Source organism: Canis aureus, chromosome 1 (assembly GCF_053574225.1).
Source record: "Canis aureus isolate CA01 chromosome 1, VMU_Caureus_v.1.0, whole genome shotgun sequence".
In the NCBI taxonomy this organism is placed as follows: domain Eukaryota; kingdom Metazoa; phylum Chordata; class Mammalia; order Carnivora; family Canidae; genus Canis; species Canis aureus.
Window position 1 is genome coordinate 90,918,390 of NC_135611.1, and position 6,083 is coordinate 90,924,472.

The following is a 6,083-nucleotide window of genomic DNA, read 5'->3' on the forward strand; positions in this document are numbered from 1 at the left end:
TTATATAAAAGTATAGTATAATGTATAATATATATTACAAAAATAATAACAAAATTGTATATATATGTGTCACATGTATTTATATAATTATCTATTTAAAAAAAGACTTGGTGGTGGAAATTACTAATTTATTTGTAGTATTCTGCAACAAACTAGACAGTGCTTCATTTCATAAAAATGCATGCCATTCTTCTGTTCAATAATTACTAATTTATTACTTGATTTTAAATTTTTTTTATTTTGAAATAATGTTTAGATTTACAGAAGAGTTACAAAGATAGTACAGAGTTCTAATGTCCCTATATTCAGTTTCTTTAAAAGTTGGCATCTTGTATGTGAAATTAACCTTAGTCAAGTGCCATTCTCCAAATCACACACTGTATTCAGCTCTTACTGATTTTCCACTATAATCTTTTTTCCATTCTAGAATCTAATCCAGAATACCACACTGCATTTGGTCATCATGCCTTCTTAGTGTTCTCCAACCTGAGACCATATCTTAGTCTTTCCTTGTCTTTCCTGACTTGGAGACTTTTGAAGAGTATTTACCAGGTATTTGTAGAATGCATTTCAGTTGGGTTTGTCTCTTGTTTTTTTCATGAAGAGCCTGAGGTTATAGATTTTCTGGAAGAATAGCACGGAGGTAAATACCTTGCTGTCCTCATTACATCATATTTAGGGTACTTGATGTCAACATGACCTACCACTGGTCACGATGGCCTTGATCACTGGGTTGAGATGCTGCCTGCCATCTTTCCTCCCTCTAAAGATGAATCTTTTCCCTTTCCATACTCTGTTGTTAGAAGTGAGTCACCAAGTCTGGCCCCCACTCAAGGAGAAAGGAATTACGTTCTGAGAGGGACGGGTATGACTGGTTGATATTTTTATATGGCAGAGGGAAAGACTGTTTGCACTCCTGTAGTGTCCCACAGTGCTACAGTGTGAACAGGTGTCTGGCTAGTAGACACTCTTAACTCACACCTCAAGTTGTACACATCTTTGATTTCTTCATTATAGGAAATACATCCTACAGAGAAATGCCTATTCTTGTTTACTGCATGATTTAGAGCCAATTTGTAAGCATTCTAGTCATGGTCTCTTCACTCCCTAAACAAAGGGCTCACTTTTGCCTTTTAAATCCTGAAGTCTGTGATGTTTAATATCAAGTGTTGTTTTTTTCGGGATGTCTGGGTGGCTTAGTGGTTGAGCATCTGCATTTGGCTCAGGGTGTGATCCTGAGGTCCTGGGAGCGAGTCCTGCATCAGGGCTCCCTGTGGGGTGCCTGCTTCTCCCTCTGCCTATGTCTCTGCCTCTCTGTGTGTCTCTCATGAATAAATAAAAATCTTTAAAAAAGTATTGTTTTTTTCAAAGGTATAGGACTTCTCTCCTCTGAAAAGAAGGAGATAAGGCTTTTCTTAATCTTTAAATTTTCCCTAGCACTTGAAAATAATAATTATTATAAATCATAAAATTTGTAATATATAAAATATGTATTTTGTATATATACATAATTTATAAGAATTTGGGAATATAAAGTTGTAAAACTTGTAAATATTATAAGATAATAATAATTCGTATTGATTAAATACCTCCCATGTGTTGAAGACTATCGTTGGTATCTTACAACATTTATTTTTGATACTTATAAAAATATTTATTGGAGGAAGTATTATAATTCTCATTTTATAATAAAAAGAAGCAGGTGTTCAGGGGAGGAAACGATCTTCTCCAAGCTGGCATGGCAAGTAGCTGGAGTTTGAACTTAGGGCTCTTTGATTGTGAACTGTGAACCTGGTAAATGTTTCTAGATTGGCTGATTAAAATTGCATAAGGTAAGGAAAGAAAAACAATATTTGAAGATTGGACTAGAAATAAGTCTTTCAAAAATGACACACAATCACAAATGATTGAGAAGACAGGTGTTAGGCTGTGTTTGTGTGAAGAGTCGCTGCCACTTCAAGTCAATCAGAAGAATCATCCTGACATTTATGCTGATGTATGAAAGCAGCAGCTATATCCTGCATCCTGTGAGGTGGGGGCTGAGCTTCCACTCCTCATTGCAGCCAGAGGTGGGCTATATAATATAATCTCATATGTTTTATGTGCCCCATGTGGAATGATAATCCTGTCTTATGAGGAAACAGGAAATAAGTAAGAGGGCTTTTAAAATAGCCACAGATAGCATGGAAGCAGAAAGGCAACAAGTCACAATAGGATGCAAGCTCCCATCCAGCAATCACAGGGCACTACTAGAGATGAAGCATGAATCAAGCAGGTAAAAGTGTGTTGAGAGCAGGTGTTGTGTGAGGGAGATGGGGCAGGGAGGGAGTAGGAGGGAGAGAGAGATGCGTGAGTATGAATCTCAGTCCACAAAATGTCAAAGCTTCAGTGTGGCAGTGTGGCATCTCTGTATTTTCTAGAAATCAACTTCATCTTTATTTTGTGTCCCTTCACTGCTGTACTGTGGGATACTTAACTTGGCTTACTATTTGGAGTCTTCCCCTCACTGAGTCATGTTGAGAAGCCTGGGGATCTTGATAGAGAGCTGGAAGGCTCTCAACATTGGCCCACTGTATCGTCCATAGTGTCCCTTTGGGTTGGTGGGCTGCTGCTGTACCCCGTATGGCACAAGATTACCATCCCAAGGTCAGTTTCCTTCAACTCATTATGAGCAAGAGCATCCAAAAATAAAGGCTAGAAACCCTACCAGTCTTGTTTTATGAAAGTGGAAACCCCACCTCTTGGGTAGAGTGCGGGGGTTGTTGGGAGATAGGAGGACAGCTGTAGCTCAAGATTTTGTGGCCTGGCCTGTCACCTGTTGCAGTCTTGTTGGGATAGAAATTCTGGTGTATGAAAGCTGCAGGCCTGGCAAGATGCTTGTCCCATCAGGGAAATCTGAGTTACTACTCTGCAACTGACTTAAGGATTCCTGAATCTTCTTTTCCTTTCTCATCTTTTGCTTACTTGGTTTATTATTTCAACCATCCTCCACTGAGAGACATCAAGAACACCATGTTGTCCCATACTGGCACGGTATCCCTGGCAAGCTGCTCAGAGTGTTGCTGGCAGGAGAGCTGAATGGGACATGCACGTTGACAGCCACCTTTCAGAGCAGGCCTGGCCCTCGTGGTTTCGGCCTCACTGTACAAACTCAACTGCCAATCTGTCCGCTGAGCACAGGCCTTTCAGTTTAGCCATGGTGAGGTGTGCGTAACTGAGCCTACAGGACAAATATACGAAAGTATGCACGTCTGTTCCCTTCTAGACACCCCGCCCCTGCCCCTGCCCCCCGCCCTGCCTCTGTGCCCTCTCTTAATTCTGTAATTTCAAAGTAAAAAGAGAATGTCTACTCGGCTTTCTCTCTCCCAGTAATCCTCAGTCAAGGATTCCTGTCTGTCACCCTTCCTTCCCCAACATAAACAGCACCAGTGTTTTCCTTCTAAGTGTTGACTTGTGAGACAAGCCAGCTCTCCCTTCTACTCTGAGGCTGGTCTAGAAAGTGTTTTCAGACCTCAGGTTCCGCTCGGCAAGCCTGTGCCATGTGGGTCGAAAGGGTACGCAGCGCGGGCCCCTGCTTCTCAGCTCTGAGCTCATTGATTTGCTACAGCTTCTTTTGTTACTGCTGAAATGGGGGCGGGGACGACTTGGATTAATAAAAGCATGAAATAAAATACATGTGTAAAATGTGGTGAATAGCAAGGAGGCGTGTGGGCCTGTGGGGTTGAGGAGCGCGGGGCCCACGGAGCTCGTGGGGGAAGGATTGAGGTTTCTGTGGTCGATACCACGGTTTATTTAGGGAAATCATGGCAGTGGCACCTCAAGAAATTCACTAAGGACTGGCGACTGATGGGTTTCCAAGTGAAAAGCCATGCGTGAGAAATGAATTTCCAGGTGTGCATGACCACTTACTTTAGATTCTCCGTCCTCACTCCCCGGCCAAGGTCACCCCGTAGGCACAGTTGTTACAACGTAGTGAATGTACCATTTGTGTTACTCACGGTGGGCAATGCGTATCCTGTGGGGCATGGAGCAAAACGGTCATTTGGCACATGCCAAGGCCCTCTCCAAGGATTCTGTCTTTATTGCAAGCCATGTCTAAACTATTTGGCACATGCCAAAGAACTTAACAATGCCCCATGCCATTGATGTATCGCGTGAAAAATAATCATGTACTAAAAATCTCAATAAAGCTGTTATTAGTATTTTCTCTAAAGTTTATGAGAAAACCAAATAACAAAAAGTTTCCATGTTTCGTAAAAACAGATGCTGTATTCTAGTTGTGGTGGTTTGTGATTATCATTGTCATTATAAAATAGTTATGATGGATCTGAACTCCTTCTCTGTGTATAGGGACACAGGTCACCTTCCTGACTTGGGTGCTAACATGCATGTGACCTCAACCCAAGTCCCTTAACCCATCTTACCTGCTAATTGAGTAGGTTGATTTAGGTAATTTTTATTTCCATTAATGTTGTGAAACTTCTGCAGTTCTAGGTCATAAAGATTTAATGAATACTGTTCTGAAGCAAAACATGCAAGGTAGATGATTTGTGTTGTGGTGGACTAGGCCATCCATGCAATTTTGAGTACTAAGAGGGCAAGCTTAAGACTTACGCTGTGACAGGGGAGGGCAAAGGATGAGGCTTTCGTAGTCCTATAAAAGTCAACTAGAGGGGCTCCTGGGTGGCTCAGAGGTTGAGTGTTTGCCTTTGGCTCAGGTCCCACAGGGAGCCTGCTTCTCCCTCTGCCTGTGTCTCTGCTTCTCTCTCTGTGTGTGTCTCTCATGAGTAAATAAATAAAATCTTAAACAAAAAGTCAGCTGGAGAATGCTCACCTGAGTTACATGCAATTTAGTGATCTTAAGTGGCATCCTTAGATGAGCAGAAGGTGAATAGGAACACCTTCAGCGTATGCTGGAGCTCATACTTCTATGATGGGCAAACCCAAAGCTTGCTTATCACAGGTTCTTCACGGCTACAGCTACTGCCTTCATATTTCTAACTGACAGAAAAAGCTTATTCAGTTAGTCTTCTTCCAGGGATCAGAAGGCATCACAGTTATTTGAGATTCACAATAGATTTCATTCCTTACTTGTTTACAAGCGTTTTTCCTTTATGAGGTCTTTTGATGTCCATGATTTCTTTTATGGGAGGTCTTATGCTTTTATTTGCTTATTACTCTAAAAGTCACAGAAAGTTATAGGAAAGGGAAGAGCAATGTCAAGCTCCCCTAATGTTTTAGTCTCCAACAATGTTCCTGGCTGCGTATTTGTTTCCAGTTGTTGTTTCAATGAAAATTATGTCTTTACGCAGTTCTAAGCCTTCTGTCTGGGTATAAATCTTCTTAGTTGGCATCAGTAATTTTTCACTTACTTGGATGTTCTTTAAGCTGGAGAGTGTCTGTATATGTGCCCTAAGCAAATGAATGGATGCAAACTCATTTCAGAAGCTGGAAGTCAGATGGGGATGGAAGCATGTATTTACCGGATTGTTGTTAGAAGAGAAAGAGAGGAGAACTAGCTGCGTGCAGAAACAAGGTAATTTGTTAGCTTGCTCTGCAGCTCTCATCTGCTCTACACCTCAGATGATGGTTTTGGCTTTCTTCCTTCCTGAAAATGATTGCCTAAATCTCTTTTCGCTTTGAGTTCTGTTCATGAAGCTGGCACCTGTGTCTGTGCCTATGAAATGAATGGATTCCTGTTAGGCCAGTCGATTATTTGGTCAGATGCTGAGAATGACTGTACTACCAACTGAGCTGCCTTGCCATAGTTGGAATTTCAGAGTTTCCAGGATTCTAGAATCACAGGCATTAGAAATGATCACAAACACAGCTTCCAATCCCAAATAGGATCCCCAGTACAAGCATATCCAACTGAGTCATTCACCAGCTTCCAGTCTCCCAGGGGTGGGGCACTCATTACTTATATCTTGGTCTGTTCTAGGAATACAACCTCAACTACCTATAGGAGTTGGACTGGTAATGGATGAATAAAAAAGTAAAATCAAATGCATAGATAGATTCAAACTATTTTTATTGTTCCTGAATTATGGCATAAGGATATAACAGAATTATGTAAATGCATA

At 41.2% G+C, this 6,083-nt stretch overlaps 1 long non-coding RNA gene across 1 annotated transcript; it reads right to left on the reverse strand.

Annotated features, from left to right (window-relative positions):
- Window positions 1-218: 218 nt before the first annotated feature.
- On the reverse strand, window positions 219-5,774 carry LOC144319865 (uncharacterized). The gene is made up of 3 exons (XR_013385558.1): window positions 4,835-5,774; window positions 3,910-4,015; window positions 219-3,220 (listed from the first exon to the last, which is right to left on the reverse strand). It is a non-coding gene; the product is annotated as an uncharacterized LOC144319865 (long non-coding RNA).
- Window positions 5,775-6,083: the final 309 nt, after the last annotated feature.